This window comes from Sus scrofa, chromosome 14, assembly GCF_054392235.1.
Source record: "Sus scrofa isolate SSC_HxYL_T2T_F1_AM1 chromosome 14, Sscrofa_HxYL_maternal_Yorkshire_Landrace_v2.0, whole genome shotgun sequence".
Classification (NCBI taxonomy): domain Eukaryota; kingdom Metazoa; phylum Chordata; class Mammalia; order Artiodactyla; family Suidae; genus Sus; species Sus scrofa.
This window is the reverse complement of record NC_139396.1, coordinates 27777380-27794328: the sequence shown is the minus strand read 5'-3', so window position 1 is coordinate 27794328 and position 16949 is coordinate 27777380. Positions and strand designations below refer to the sequence as shown.

General features: G+C 45.6%; 1 protein-coding gene across 3 annotated transcripts in view; it reads right to left on the bottom strand.

The window, feature by feature from the left end:
• SLC39A14 (solute carrier family 39 member 14) overlaps positions 1 to 9908 on the bottom strand; it is a 47812-nt gene extending 37904 nt beyond the window's left edge. For all 3 annotated transcript variants that reach the window (XM_021072999.2, XM_005657235.4, XM_001925697.6), the window contains exon 1: positions 9746 to 9908. The gene's annotated coding sequence lies outside the window, so the exon portion shown is untranslated. The remainder of the gene's footprint in view (positions 1 to 9745) is intronic.
• Positions 9909 to 16949: the final 7041 nt, after the last annotated feature.

Below are 16949 nucleotides of genomic sequence, written 5' to 3'. Positions count from 1 at the left end.
GGGGGAGCCTGCAAAAGTAGGTACAGCAGACCAGTTTTGCTTAAAATGTATGCATTCAAGGGAAAAGTTTAAAAATATTTAACTGTTATTTCTTGGTGGTGGGTTTAATGATACCTTCTGTTATCTTTTCACTCATCAGTATTTCCTATAATGAATCTGCATGACTTTATGAAGTTAATTTTAGAGTTCAATTAGGAAATGAGAAAGGCTTAAAGATGACTGACCAAGTAGAAGGCTTCTCTCCCCTTTTCTCTCCCTCTTTTTTTTTTTTTTTTTTGGTCTTTTTAGGACTGCACCTGAGGAATATGGAGGTTCCCAGGCTAGGGGTCCAATCGGAGCTGTAGCTGTGGGCCTACACCACAGCCACAGCAACACTAGATCTAAGCCAAGTCTTTGACCTACACCACAGCTGACACCAACACCAGATCCTTAACCCACTGAGTGTCTCTTCTCTGGAGTCTGGAGTCTGGAGGTAGATTCCAGGCCTAATCGGTCATGGGCTGGACTACATGCGTGCCTCTCCTCAACCTGGCAGCCCCAGTGGGCAAGGCCTCACCTCATCTCTCCTCAGTCAGAGTCTCCTGGGTGAGATCCAGGTGTCTTATCTGTACAGAGAGTTCTGACACATCAACCTGGTTCTTGTCAGGGACACTGGTCTGACACTTCAGTCTGGTCAGGTTGCTGGACTAGTCACAGATCAGCTTGACATTCTGCAATGTATTTAAACTCTTCAAGTCAGTTCCGCCCTCTACCAAATGGGTCCCACAGAATCTGCCCTGCCCACCCTACAGGGAAACGAACATTCAAGGAGAACCCCACGCACAGAAACAAGCGGCTGGAATTCCAGTGTCCGGAATGTAGGGATTCTGAGGCCACCTTTATAATTTATACCCACCCGGTTCTCAGATCTGTCTCAACATGAGGGGAGCAGGCAGCCTGAGGGTGGGTCCTTGCCTCCACGGCAGCCAGGCCTACTTTCTGTCCAAGGCTTAAAAAGAAACCTCCCAGAGTTCCCATTGTGGCTCAGTGGAAATGAATTTGACTAGCATCCATGAGGACACAGGGTTGCTCCCTGGCCTCACTCAGTGGGTTAAGGATCCAGCATTGTCGTTGAGTTGTGGTGTAGGTCATAGACCCAGCTCAGATCCTGCATTGTAACTGTGGTATAGGCCAGTAGCTACAGCTCTGATTCGACCTCTAACCTGGGAACCGCCATGTGCCATGGGTGGTGGCCCTAAAAAGACAATAACTACATAAAAAAATAACAAGAGACCTCCCTTTTCTACTGCAGCTCTATAACCGGAGTTTACAGAGGACAACTGCCCCATTCTGAGGGTGATGGGTTGAATACCTCCCCAAATCCCTGTCTACCCCAAACCTCAGAATGTGACCTTATTGATTAATAAGGTCTTTGCAGGCATAATTATTTAAGGATCTGGAGATGAAATCATCTCGGGCTTCAGGGTGGTCCTCAAGGCTGGGTAATGTTTATGAGATAAAGGAGAGGGAGATCTGGACACAGACACACCTGGAGAAGACCATGTGGGGAGACGAGTCAGAGACAGAAGTGATGCTGCCACAAGCCAGGGACACCTGGAGCCAGAAGAGGTGGGAAGAGGCAGGAAGGACTGCATCCCCCCGCTCCAAGTCATCGGAGAGAACATGGCCGGGCTAACACCTTGATTTTGAACGTCTAGCCTCCAGAATTGAGAATAAATCCCTGCCATTTTAAGCCACAGATTTTGTGGTAATTTTTCCAGGCAACCAGAGGAACAGTGGGTTAAGGGTTAGGAAGAGACCCTGGCTTGGATCTGACCCCTGGCCTGGGAACTCCATATGTCATGGGATGACCAAAAATGGAAGTAAAAAAAAAAAAGAATTTGAAACATGAGAAGGTTCCAGTATTTGAGTAACCAGCCATGTACTTGCTCTTCCCTCTTCCAGCTACTCTGGCCTCTAGTGACCACTCCCACCCCAGAAATATATCTCTTTGTGCCATTATTCACACAACTCTTCCATCAAAACTTGGCTCAAGGGAGTTCCTGTTGTGGCTCAGTGGTTAACGAACCACTGATATACGAGGAATTCCCGTCGTGGTGCAATGGTTAACAAATCTGACTAGGAACCATGAGGTTGCGGGTTCAATCCCTGGCCTTGCCCAGTGGATTAAGGATCCCGTATTGTGTGAGCTGTGGTGTAGGTCTCGACGAGGCTTGGATCTGGTGTTGCTGTGGCTGTGGTGGAGGCTGCAGGCTACAGCTCCAATTTGACCCCTAGTCTGGGAACCTCCATATGCTGAGGATGCGGCCCTAAAAAAGGCAAAAAGACCAAAAAAAAAAAGAGGTGGAATTGAGCTTTTTTTTTTTTGGTCTTTTTGCCTTTTCTAGGGCCACTCCTGCGGCATACGGAGGTTCCCAGGCTAGGGGTCGAATTGGAGCTGTAGCCACTGGCCTACACCAGAGCCACAGCAACTCAGGATCCAAGCCTCATCTGCAACCTACACCACAGGTCATGGCAATACCAGATCCTTAATCCACTGAGCAAGGCCAGGGATTGAACCCGCAACCTCATGGTTCCTAGTCGGATTTGTTAACCACTGCGCCACAACGGGAACTCCTCAATTCCACCTCTTGGTAGCCTTTCCACACCACTCCTGCCCCCAGTCACTTGCCTTCCATTAGCCTCTTTATGGGTCTCTTATCTGTTCCACTTAGTGGAGCTTAAAGAACACCATGCCATAGCATGTAATTTCCACAAGTACTCAGCTCATCTCCACACGTATTTTACAAGCATCTCTGGAACACAGACAGTGTTTGCCTGGCTTCATGGAGTGGGAGAGTGGGAGCTCTTAGCTGAGCTCTGCTGGCTAGGCCTATCCCTTCCATTTCTCCTGTGTATCCTTGTAGCAAAGAGGCCCCCTCAGCTGGTACCAGCCCAGGATTCATTTACCAAGGGTCTGCAGTGCCTGTTCCCAAACTTCTTTATGCTAGTTCTGTCTGTTTTTAATTGGGTAGTAATTTAATTAGGTAGTAACTGAAAATATAAACGCAGAAAAAGGTTTTATCTCTACAAAAATGAAACTAAGTGATTGACAACAGTAATTCTGAAACTGGGGTCTTAGATGACACTGGGGTCCCTGAGACTGTTTAGAGGGACTGTGAAATAAAAACAAGTTTTATTATAAAGTTAAGGTGTTAGAAGCTTTTTCACTTTCATTTCTCGGAGCCTGCGTGAAGTGGGATGAATGTGTGCCTGTGCTATCTTAAGTTTTCTGAAAATTTCTCAGGTAGAAGTTTAAGATGTAAATGCGTGTGTTTTCAGACATTAACTCAGCTTGTTCTTGGGACTTCAGCTTGTTCTTGTTCTTGGTATTAACCAGCAAATCTATGTACACTTATTACAATCTATTCTCTCATTATTATCTAATCATTATTCTGAAATCCTGAAGATGCGCAAAAATGTAAAGATGCCACTTTTTCCCTTTGCTTTTATTAACTTTGAAAAACATAATTTTTTGCTAAAAACATGCTTTTATGTTAACACATAATGACCTCATTTTTATAATTTTAAATGAATAAGTAACTTTTTATATTTAATTTTAACATTATAAATGTCATTAGATATAGCCAATAAACAAAAGACAACATTAAGGAATCCTAGGATCAAAGTTTAAGATCCACTCATCTAGAAAGATATGCTACAAATGGGGGAAAAAAAGATTAAATTAGGTGTGTGGATTTAAAAAGTAGGATTCTGGGGAGTTCCCTTGCAGTGCAGCAGGTTAAGGATCTAGTGTTGTCACTGCAGAGGCTTGGGTTCAATCCCTGCCCTGGGAACTTCCACAAACATGGCTGGGGGGGGCGGTGAGGAAGATTCTCCACATGGACTGTTTTGCAAAGATCTTAAATTCTGACTCTATTATTGTTTCCCCAGGGCGGCACCTGTGGCATATGTAGGTTCCCAGGCTAGGGGTCAAATCGGAGCCGTAGCCACTGGCCTTCGCCAGAGACGCAGCAACGAGGGATCCGAGCTGCGTCTTTAACCTACATCACAGCTCACAAAAGGCAATGCCAGATCCTTAACCCACTGAGCAAGGCCAGAGATCGAACCCGCAACCTCATGGTTCCTAGTCAGGTTTGTTAACCACTGAGCCACAATGGGAACTCCTATTATTGTTGATTTATTTTTATTTTTTGCTTTTTAGGACCAAAGGTGAGCCATATGGAAGTTTCCAGGCTAGGGGTCGAATTGGAGCTACAGCTACCAGCCTATGCCACAGCCCCAGCAACGTGGAATCCAAGCCACGTCTTCGACCTATGATCTAAACCACAGCTCATGGCAACACCAGATCCCGGACTACACTGAGCAAGGCCAGGGATTGAACCGAATCCTCATGGATAGTAGTAGGATTCATTTCCGATGCACCACAATGGGAACTCTTATTTATTATTTTTTTTAATTGAAGTATAGTTCATTTACAATGTTGTTAGCTTCTGCTGTACAGTAAAGAGATTCAGTTTTAAATATATATATTTTTTCTCTTTACATTCTTTTCCATTATGGTTTATCTCAAGACATTGAATACAGTTCCCAGCACTATACAGTAAGACCTTACTGTTTATATAGTCTACATCTAATAGTTTGCATCTGCTAACCCCAATCCATCCCTCCCCAACCCCACTTGGTATTTTTTCTTTCCTTTTTAACATGGTTGCACCTGCAGCATATGGAATTTCCTGGGCCAGAGGTTGAATCAGAGCCACATTTGCAACTACAGTAACATGGGATCCTTAACCCACTAAGTGAGGACAGGCATCGAATCTGCATGCTCACAGAGACAATGTCAGATCCTTAACCCTGAGCCACAAGTGGAACATTTATTTTTTTATGGAGAGGAATTAATAGATGTACATATCCTGTCACCCAGCAATCCCATTTCTGAGAATTTCTTCTGTAGTTGTATTTGTACACATAATGCCATTTGTATAAAGTTATTCATTGCAGCATTGTATCTAACAAAATACTGGAAACAATGCAAGTTGGGAAGAGGGAAGAGAGGGAAGCAACGTATTGGTTAAAAAATTACCTTGCTTCCCTATTCTGGGATATGCAATCAGGGTAAAATAATAAAAGTATGCCATAAGTGGATATGGAAAGATCTAGTATAGTTGCTAGGTGTAAAAAGCAAGACACTAAACAATGTCTAAAATGCTAACTTGTACACTTGTAGAAATGGGGTGGGGTGAGCAGAAGGAAGACTTTTACTGTTTAAGAGTGTGTGGGTGTGTTGATCTTTGAACTAGGCTAGTGAAAAAACTTCTTTTCTTCCAGGTTTACTGAGATATAATTCACATACGGTGAAAATATTTTCATAAAAGATAAGAAACAAGAAAGCACAGGTGATACATGCAAGTGTGATTTTTATATACAAACAAATCGCAAGTCTATTTAGGGGACCTAGAGACCCAAAGAAAAGGCCTCAGACCCAAACCAAATTTTGGTAATAAAAATACATGCACCTGGGGGAGGGAGGGGAATTGGATGAAGGCATTCAAAAGTTACAAACATCCAGTTATAATTAAGTACTAAGTAAATAAATAAATAAAATAAAGTGGAATTCCCATCGTGGCTCAGTGGTTAATGAATCCGACTAGGAACCATGAGGTTGTGGGTTCGATCCCTGGCCTTGCTCAGTGGGTTAAGGATCCAGCACTGCTGTGAGCTGTGGTGTAGGTCGCAGACATGGCTCTGATCTGGTGTTGCTGTGGCTCTGGCATAGGCTGGGCATAGGCTGCCGGCTACAGCTCCAATTAGACCGCTAGCCTGGGAACCTCCAAATGCCCTGGGGGCAGCCCTAGAAAATACATTAAAAAAAAAATTAAGTACTAAGTAAGTAATGTACAACATGATCAATATAATTAGCACTGCTATAGGTTATACATGAAAGTTAAGAATGTAAATCCTGGAGTTCCCGTCGTGGCACAGCAGAAATGAATCAGACTAGGAACCATGAGGTTGCAGGTTTGTTCTCTGCAGGGCCTTGCTCAGTGGGTTAAGGATCTGGCGTTGCCATGAGCTGTGGTGTAGGTTGCAGATGTGGCTCAGATCCTTTGCTGCTATGGTTCTGGTGTAGGCCAGCGGCAACAGCTCTGATTAGACCCCTAGCCTGGGAACCTCCATATGGCTTGGGAAGCAGCCCTAGAAAAGGCAAAAAGACCAAAAAAAAAAAAAAAAGAGTGTAAATCCTAACAGTTCTTATCACAAGGAAAAACTTTTTTTCTATTTCTTTAATCTCGTATCTCTGTGAGTTGATGTACCTTCATTAATCTGACTGTGGTACTCATTTCACAATTGAACACTGATACAGTGTTGTCAGTTACATCTGAATAAAACTGGAAGAAAAAAATTCATGGACATGTTTTTAAGGAAAATGAATTGTTTAAAACATGAATGTTTTTAAAAAAAAGAATCCCCAACGTTTAGCTAACCATTTTTTTATTAATTACTAATTTTGTAATAAAAGCCTCTAGGGATCCAGTGGTAACTAACAAATTTAGGACAGTCACACTCAGTTTCCTTCTACCAAACCCCAGGACTTTCCTGGGCCTGAGGCTGTTGGAAGGTTAGGAGGCCTGAGGATGCAGTCAGATCCCAGGCAGGAAATTTGGTTTCCCACAAATGGGCATGCAATGTGCTTGCTCCAGGCTGGTTCTGTGGTCACTTTCCCTCCCTCTTTGTGGGAGTCCCAGAGGGCCCACAGGGGGCTCTGCCTCCAGATCTCACCCAGGCCCAATAAGAGGGGATGGCCACAAGTACGGGTGAGAACAAGGCAGCTGGGCCTCAGAGACCTTGTGGTGAGGCCGCCCTGCTTGCCTTGGGAAGGGCAGAAGGCCCCTTGGCTGGCAGCAGACTCTGGACTCCTTATCTGCCGGCATTCTGCCAGCCCGCCAGCCTTGAGGTCAGAGTAGTCCTTCTGCAGACAGGGGTCCCAGCAGCATGACCCTTCCTCATCCACCCCCTACCCTCCTATGTCACCAGGGAGTCTGGAAAGAGAAGGCTCCTCCAGAAGGAATTTCTATCCACACAAGCAAAGAACCCCCTCTTCCTAAATAAGCACAGGGACAACTGGCTCTTTCTTCTTCATGTTTTCAAGAAAAAGTCTAAGATTATCAACAATTTTATCATCACACTTAGGAATAAAATTTGAACCTTTGGTCCTCTCTAACAAGCCTCGTGGCCTCTGGCAAGCAATGTGACTTGGGAACACCAATTAACCTGTCTAGATCCAGTTTCTTTAGTTGTAAAACAAAAGGCCTAGACTCAAGATTCCTAAAGTCCCTCCTGGTCAATGTCCTATCGTCTGTGGTTCTACAAAATGCTTAAGTTGTTACTTTCTTCAAGCCTCAAGTGCGAAAAGGCTGAATTATTTTGGAGGAGGTCCCGATTTCCAGACATATACATCTATTCATGGCACTACCACTTACATCCTAAGATCTTGTAAATACTGGACATGGACTGAGGGTCCTCCAGGAATAAACAGAGTGAAGTGTGAACAGGTAAGGAAAGTGGAAGGCTGCAGAAAGTGTTTGAGAAAAGAACCAGTCCAGTGACTTGATATGTATATATTGTGCACACGCACACATGAATACTTCCAAACATGCCCACATGCACACACAGACAGCTACACACTGTTTGTCCTTCCTACCTATTATCAGCCCAGAAAAGGGACATTTCCTTTACCTGAAGAAATCAAAGTAGCTCCCCAAACTAAAGGTGGAAGAAAAGTCTCCGTGGGACAGTGAATCTGTGGGACAGTCCCTCGCAGGCCACAGAAAAAAGGCCTACCCAGAAAGGCAGGGAAATTGCATCCATGTTCCTAAGGGGGGACTGGGCTCATACCATTCTTACAATCCAATCTACCCATCAGCCCCTGGGACCCCTAAATAAGCCAGCCTGTCCCACCGAGATGATGCTGATAACAAGACCTCAACTATGTTCCAGGCACAATCACAACATGCTGCGCCATATGAGAACATCAAGAAGTGTCTCCTGCTGCAGAGTGATGGGGCCGGGATCTGAACAGATTTACCTGGCTCAAAAGCCTGAAATTCTCCTGCTACCTTATACCATCTCTAAGGGAGTGCTGTCTTCTCTGAACTTGACCAAACACATCAATGGGAACTTTCTTGTGTTGCTACCTTATTCTCCATCTATGACCCTAATAAGGGTCTCCTGGAGCCAGGCCCCATCCTCTCTTTGCACCTTCCAGTGGCCAGTGCAGAGCCAAGCAAAGACCAGGCGCTGTGTATTTTACATACTGAAGGGATGAATTACTGAGAGTGGGGGTTTGGTAGATCAAGGTAGTATTCTCACCTAAATGATAGGGTCAATAATTCTGTTTGGTGCCCTCTAATCAAACCTGCAAATCAGGCAGAGTACCACTAGTCTGTGCAGTGGCTATCACACAATTAATGAAAACCTTACCTACTAGCCTCCAACAGAAAATGGAATATATAGTTTTTAATTCCAGCTGTTAAAAGTTACGATTCTCAACATTCTTTCTCTGACTTCATCAAGTTTCTCTCAGTTTTTATGGCTCTGGTTTTAAGAGTTAAAGAGTAATCATAAATCATAGATGCTGTGGGTGAGCCCACAGATTTAACCTGACCTTAGCACTGGTCCCCTTCTTCAGGCCATAGCACAAATTAGGGGCAGAGCTGGGACTGAGGCAAGGTGGCCAGGCCAGTACCCACTACATGTTCCCCTCACCACTTCCCACCAGCCGACCTAGGTGGCCTGGGGTTCCTACGAAAGAGTAACTCCAGTCAAATCCAAGCCTAGGAGGCTCCAGGATGAAGGGTCAGGTCAAAGCTGTTCCTGCCCCCTAACCCCTTTCTTAGGCCCCAGCAGAGTACTCAGCCCCTCACCAAATCACAATCACAGGTCCTCTTGGCCACCCAGCCCTGGTAGATTTTAGATCCTCAAAATTGAAGCCACAACTGAGAGTTGAGGAAAATTCCTTAACTCAGCTGGACCTCAGGAACATAGGGTAAAACGGCTTGGATGGCATTTTGACCCATTGCGTTAACCCACCAAGAGAGGGCAGCCTCCGCCAGACCACCTAATTCAGTCGGTAGGGACCAAAAATAGCTAAAAAAGCCGTGCCCACGGGACAAGCCGGGTCAGAGTTTAGTTAGTCCCTCCTTTGCCATTCTCCAGCTCCTGCTCCGGCCAGCCGGAAGATGCCGGGCATTTGCCTTCAGCTGGAACGTGGTCTGACCAGTGTTGGGTGGGGGACTCAGCTCCTGAAAAGCGAGGTCCAGAACCAGTGCCTCATTGGAGCTGCCCCTCAGTTGTGCCCGTCTACTCTCCGCTTTTTCTGTCTTCGACACTAAGGAAACCTCTCTCAGCCTTTCAGCGCGGCTATAGACATCCTGCTCTTGTTCCTACATCCCCCGCTCTCCAGCCAAAGGGACCGCAACTGCGCTTTCCCTCCCCTGGCCCCCAAGTAACCCCGTCGTGGCACCGCGGCCAGGTGTCGCCTCCTTCCAGCGGACGGGGCCGTGTGCCGGCCCTCCAGAGCGGCTTTCGAAACCGCGGCCAGGCTCCGGGTCCTCGGCGCAACCGTGCCCGTGCCCCCACCCCCACCCGGTGACCCGGAGCCCTGGAGGCGCACTGCTCCTCCGCGCGATGCCTCATCTCCCGGGCACCGCGCCGCCCCGCCCGCGCGCCCTCCACCCCTCACCTGAAGCTGGGCGGACACACCTGGCCCCGAGCACCCTCACAAGCCAGGCCCTCGAGCAGCCCGCAACGGCAGTGGCTGCAGCAGCGGCAGAGACAGCGTAGCTAGGTCGGCGCGCCAGCGCAGGCAGCCCGCGTGCCCTGACCCCCCCTGCCTGCGTCCGTCCCCCGCGCGGCGCGCATGCCCCGCTATATACCCTGCGCGTCACGGCCAGGCCCGCCCCCGCCCTCGCCCCGCCCCCCTGTCCCCAGGGCCTGCCACGTGGGGCCCCGGCCGGCTGTAGGGCGACGTGTGTGAGCTGCCAGCCAGCTGCCCGATAGACCCAACCAGCGCTTGGCTTGCCCAGGCTTACGGGGCGAGCTAGGCCCATCCGCGCCTCGCGGCCTGGGCCCGAGACCCTAGATCGCCATCATCCTAGCTCACCTAGCATTATCGGCTTCATCTTCTAACCCAGCCGCGAATTCCATTCATCTTCCACTGAAGCCCCACGGGCTCCTCCTTCCGGTGGAAACCTTCCATTAAAGACCTTTCCCTCCTTACGTGAGAGGCTCAACCAACCTGGCCTCCATCCCCTCGGAGTTAACACTGCTACTCACCTGAAATGTATGTATATGTGTGTGTGTGTGTCCCCACACACACACACATACACATACCTCTTAACACTTCTGATTAATGTAAAAATCTCACCTTCCTCCCCAACTCAATTCTGAAATACTCCTTGGAAGAGGATGCACCCGTAAACAGTGTTTCTTCTGCATTTTTCCACCAGATGAAAGAACAAAAAATTCCCGTTCAAGTTCCAAATAAGCCCTATTATACTCGCTTTTCGAATTAGATGTTGCACCACTCCCCCAAACGATCCGACTCCCTAAGAAGCCGTATTGCTTAACCAAAAGCTGGAAGAAATGTTAATTTTTTGGGTGAGAAGTGTCTTAGGAGTCTTTTCTGATGTGGAGTGGTTCTATTGAGATGGATATCAAGTCTCGGAAATGCAAATTTCTTGAGAAAATAAGATGACCATTAAACTCCCATTGTTCTATTCTGCTGAAAGTCAAGATTATTTCCTCTGCAACTAAACCAGCTGCCACCTGGATCTAGGGGACCCCAAGGAAGGGCCTCCTGAACTGTCACCTGTTAGTACCCCCATTCCAGCTCAGTGACTGTGCTCAGCAAGAGCACTAAGTGTCTATGTGGATTTGCACAGGGCAGAGGGGCCACATCTCACTCTGCAAGTCCTGGGAAGAGGAAGGCCCGTGCATGACAGTGCTTGCAATAAAAGGAAAGCAGACAATCCCTGGAGCGGGTGACAGGAAGAATCTGGGCTCAGTGGCAGCCTGTTCCTCCTTAGGAGGAGGGGAGAGAGGGAAAGAGAGAAAGCACTGAAGCAAAGCCAGAGTAGGCCAGATTGTTTATGCCACTTTAAGAGCCTAGCTGGGCCATGGGTTTTTCTAAAATTTAATTATCCTCACCCTGCAATTACAGTGCTCCAGCTGAGTAAGGGGTGGGGTGATATCTCTCATTTTCCAAGAGATTTCAGAGTAATGGTATCTCTTGCAAAATCTCTCTCAAAGCCCCTTCGTCTCTGTAATAACCCTTTATATTTGTCTTTCTTGGTTAAACTAAGTATTTTTCAGACATTATGTCATCCATTTGGGACTCTCAACCCCATCTCCAATGGGCTGTCTAAAATGGCCCAGTCTCTACCACACCTTCCCTTTCTTGAAGTCCTGGAAAAGGAATGGGAAACTCACCCAGTGATTAAGCAAAACAAGCATGCTTTTAACACATAGAGCTCTGAAAAGTATGAAGTCCATAAATACATATTACACAGAGATATTAAACTCTTCTTAGAATTGAGGTCTAAAAGCAAGCCCAGAGGCTCTTCAGGCAATGTGTCAATACTACCAACAGGGGGAAAAGGTCCCTGTCAGAGAGGGGAGGCAGGACAAGACACCCCACCACAGGGCCTATCACAGCATTCTCACTTGTTTGCAATCGGTGAAGGGTAGAGCTGCCGAAGTCCACCAGAGCTGATAAGCTATCAGTAATCCATTAGAGAATTTAATTAATTATTAACACAGCTCAAAATCAAAAGGTCTTAACACTCCATTTCCACCCACACACAAAATTCTTCAGGTACACCCAAAGTCCTGCCTTGTCACTCAGTCTTTCTTGCCTAATGCCAGGCTTGGAGCCCCAATTCTGTTTTTCTATCTAATCTGCCCCTTTTTCCTCTTATTACTCCATTTCCACCTGTTAAAAATTCTAACTCTTCAAAGCCACCTCTCTTCAAAAAGATTCTTTATTCTTCTGAAGTTAATTTACCCTGTCAATTTTTTACTCTCACAGAAAAAAATATTTTACATTGTATCTCCAGTACAAATAACAATACAGCAAATAAAAATCTTACCAAACTGCCTTAGTGTATATGCAATCTACTATTTTATATTCTATTTCAATTTTTTAAAAACCCACTGATTTCATTACCCATGAATGAATAGGCCAGCTCACTAAAAGTTTGATGTTGGGCAATATTTAAGGTACTAAACACAGAAACAGGACATTTTTGTTACTGCTACTTCCCGTCTTATGAGATACCACAGCTGCCTGCCAAAAGACAGGCAGCCAGGAGTTCCTGTCATGGCCCAGAGGAAACTAGGAACCATGAGGTTGTGGGTTCGATCCCTGGCCTCACTCAGTGGGTTAAGGATCCAGATTTGCCACAAACTGTAGTATGTGTCACAGTTTCAGCTCAGATCCAGTGTTGCCCTGGCTGTGGCATAGGCCTGTAGCTGCAGCTCTGATTCAACCCCTAGCCCAGAGAACTTCCATATGCTGCAGGAATGGCTATAAAAAGAAAAAAAAAGAAAATGTTATTTTTGTCCTCACCTTTGAATGAATGTTTAGTTGGGTACAGAATTCCAAGTTGACATTATGTTAAAGCTATTATTCCTTTTGTTTTAAGCATCTGCTGTGGCTGATGACAAATCTGCTGCCAGTCTAACTTTCTTTGCAAGCAATCTCTCTGGTTGTTTTTAAGATTCCCTGTCTTTGATGCTCTAGAGTTTCACTACAGTACATCTAGGAGTGGTTGTGCTTTTCTTTATCCTCAGTGAGTTTCTTCAGGGGGATAACTCATACTTGTCTCTAATTCTAGAAAATTCTGTCTTCATATCTTCCACATTGTGCAGCTGATTCTATTTTAACCTGCAGGAACTATGAGACCTTCCCATTCCCTCCTATGTCTTCTATAGCTCACATTTATATCTCTTTGTGCTACAATCCAATTAACTGAAAATTTGTTTCTGCAGGGCTTGGGGCTCTCACCAGTCTGGGCCAATCTTCATGGTAAGGTGTCAGCATGGGGTCCTTCCACGTGCTAATAATAGTAATATAAATTCAGGCTGTGGCCCAGGCTTGGGGATTTGTCATGAATGACTTTTGCCCCTAAGCTTCTTGCTGCTGCCCCAGGATGGTTGGCATAGACACCCTATGCCCTTTCCAGACTCTAGCTCTCTTCACCTCAGAGAATTCACTCCAGCAATCCTGCACCTCATGAGGTCTAAGGATGCATCTTCTACCCTTACCTGGAATGAGAAACCTCATTGCTCCTGTCCCTGCATTTTGTCCAGAACCCATAATCCTGGGAGCTGTGTTAGCAACAACTGTAACCACTCTGGCTTCCATTTCTTTTTCTTTTTATGGCTGCAACCTTGGCATGCACCCAAAGGACTATGGAAGCTCCCAGGCCAGGGAATGAATCCAAACTGCAGTTGCAACCTACACTGCAGCTGGAGCACTGCCAGATCCTTTAACCCACTGTGCCAGGCTGGGGATTGAACCTGTGCCTCCACAGAGACCAGAGCCTCTGCAATCTGAATCCCCCCAACACAATTTTTTAGAGCTGCCCAAATTTAGGGCCAAATTGGAGCTGGGGCTACCGACCTGCACAACAGCCACAGCAACACCAGATCCTTAAACCTGCTGAGCAAGGCCAGGGATCAAACCCACATCCTCATGGATACTAGTCAGGTTCCTTACTGTTGAGCCACATGGGGAACCCCTCACATACTCATTCTTAAAAACAAACAAACAAACAAGCAATATATATATAGAGAGAGAGAGGATACAAGTGAGCAGCTTTAGGTTCACAGCACAGTTTGTGGAGGATAGAGATTTATCGTATGCACACAGCCTCCCCCACTATCAACATCCCCCACAAGGATAGTACGTGTGTTACAATTAGTGAACCTACATCAATGTGTCACAATCACAGTCCATAGTTTACATCAGGGTTCATACTCAGTGTCTTACATTCTAAAGGTCTGGACAAAAATCTAATGACGTGTATCCACCGTTACAACACAGAATAGTTTTTCTTTCATTTTTTTTTTTTTATGGCCACATCGGAAGCATATGGAAGTTGCCAGGCTAGGGGCTGAATCTGAGTTGCAGCTGCCAGCATATGCCACAGTCACAGCAAGGCCGGATCCAGGCTGCATCTGCAACCTACACCACAGCTCACACCCTATACCACATCTTGCAGCAATGCCGGATCCTTAACCTGCTGAGTGAGGCCAGGGATCAAACCTCCATCCTCATGGGCAGTAGTTGGGTTATTAACCTGCTGAGCCATAGCAGGAATTCCCGGATTAGTTTCTTTGCCCTAAAAATCTTGGGTTCTGCCTATTCCTCCCTCCCTCTTCCCTAACCACTGACCCTTTCACTGTCTATAGTTTTAGTTTTTTCCCAGAACACTACATACTATATCATATATATATCATATAGTATGTAACCTTTTCAGACTGGCTTCTTTCACTTGGCACTGTCCATTTAAGTTTCCTCTGGTCTTTTCATGCCTTATAGCTCATTTCTTTTAGCACTGAATAATATCCCATTGTCTTGTTGTACCATAGTTTATTTGTCCGTTCACCTACTGATGGATATCTTGGTTGCTTACAAGTTTTGGCAATTATGGATAAAGCTGCTATGAACATCCATGTGAGTGGTTTTCTGTCAAAATAAGTTGTAAAGTCACTTGGGCAAATATCAAGTAGAATGATTACTAGATCATATGATAATAGTATATTTTGTAAGAGAGTACCAAACTTTCTTCCAAAGTAGCTGTACTATTTCACATTTCCTCGGGCAATGATGAATCAGAGTTCCTGTTGTTCCACATCCTCACCAGCACCTGGGCTTGTCAGTGTTTTGGATTTCGGCCATTCTAATAGATGTGCAGTGGTATCTCATTTTAATTTGTAATTCTCTAATGTATGTGATGTTGAGCATATTTCCATATGCTTATTTGCCATCTGTATATCTGAAATGTCTCTTCAAATCTGTTTGTCCAACTTTTTTTTTTTTTTTTTTTTGGTCTTTTTGCCATTTTCTTGGGCCGCTCCCGCAGCATATGGAGGTTCCCAGGCTAGGGGTCGAATCGCAGCTGTAGCCACTGGCCTACGCCAGAGCCACAGCAATTCGGGATCTGAGCCACGTCTGCAACCTACACCACAGCTCACGGCAATGCCAGATCCTTAACCACTGAGCAAGGCCAGGGAATCGAACCCCCAACCTCATGGTTCCTAGTCGGATTCATTAACCACTGTGCCACGCCAGGAACTCCTGTCCAATTTTTAATAAAGTTTTTTTTTTCTTTTTCTTTTTTGGCTTCCCCACAGCATATGGGACTCCCAGGCCAAGGGATCAGATCTGAGCCACAGTTGCCAACCTATGCTGCACCTGCAACAATGCCAGATCCTTAACCCACTGTGCCAGGCTGGGGATAGAACCTGTGTCCCATCAGTCCAGACACACCACTGATCCTGTTGCATCACTGGTAACTCCAGGTTGTTTTTCTTCTTGTTGAGTTTTAAGACTTCTTTGTATATTTTGGATAACAGCCCTTTATTGGATGTATCTTCTGCAAATATTCTCTCCCAATCTATGGCTTTTTTCTCTCATTCTCCTGATTTTCCCTTTTTTTTTTTGGTCTTTTTGTCTTTTGAGGGAAGCACCCATGGAATATGGAGGTTCCCAGGCCAGGGGATCCAGTTGGAGCTGCATCTGCGACCTACACCACAGCCCACGGCAACGCTGGATTCTCAACTCACTGAGGAGGCAAGCGATCGAACCCGAAACCTCATGGTTCCTAGTTGGATTCGTTTCTGCTGCACCATGATGAGAACTCCTTTCCTCATTTTTTAAAGAAAGAAAATAGGTCAAAACAGGAAAAGTTACTAAGAAAGACAGAAAAAGCTAAGTATATAACCACAAAGAGAAAGCAGTGTTTTCTCCAATAATCCCAAATCACTGAGAAATTTCAGGCACAAATTTTAACATTTTAAACATAAAAAGCTCGTTGGAGTTCCTGTGTGGCTCAGCAGTAACGAACCTGACTAGTATCCATGGGGATGCAGGATGCAGGTCCAATCCCTGGCCCTGCTCAGTGGGTTAAAGACCCAGTGTTGCTATGAGCTGTGGTGTAGGTTGAAGACCTGGCTCGGATCTTGCATGGCTGTGGCTGTGGCTGTGGCTCAGGCCAGCAGCTGCAGCTCCAATTCAACCCCTAGCCTGGGAGCTTCCATATGCCACAGGTGTGGTCCTAAAAAAAAAAAAAGAAAAAAAACCATGAAGAGATTGTCATTTATAAAACCACTCCCTTTTTCACACAATTCAATAAAATGCTGCCCAAATAAAAAGGGCTCTATAATGCTGTATAGAAATTAGGTTCTTTCTAGAATGAGTTCATGAAGCACTGCATCATTTAAGATGGAGTTCCTAGATAAACAGAAAAGGTTGTAGTGGTGAAGGAGGAAGCCAGGGTGCTTTGGAAAGGTATTTTTAAAGGGTACAGACACCCCATGAAGTGTATGCAAAGAAGTGCAAGCACTAGAAAAAGGTGGAGAGAGGAGAGGGCCACTCTTAGGAGCTGGCTCTCATTTAGGCTGACAGAAATTTTCTGATGGGGAAAGAGGTTTTTAAAAACAAGACAAAACACACATCCTTGTGCCTCATTTGTCCCTGTTAGTATCTTTTCCAAGAAATCTTACTGCCCAGCTCACAGTAAAATTGCCTGGATAGTAATTCTGGAGCTGAACCCAGCATGCCCAGTAACAAATTATTAATTCTAACAAGTACTACAGCTCTGTGAAGGGAAAGAACTGTATCAATATGTCAATGATATTGTTTCAAACACAACTACACA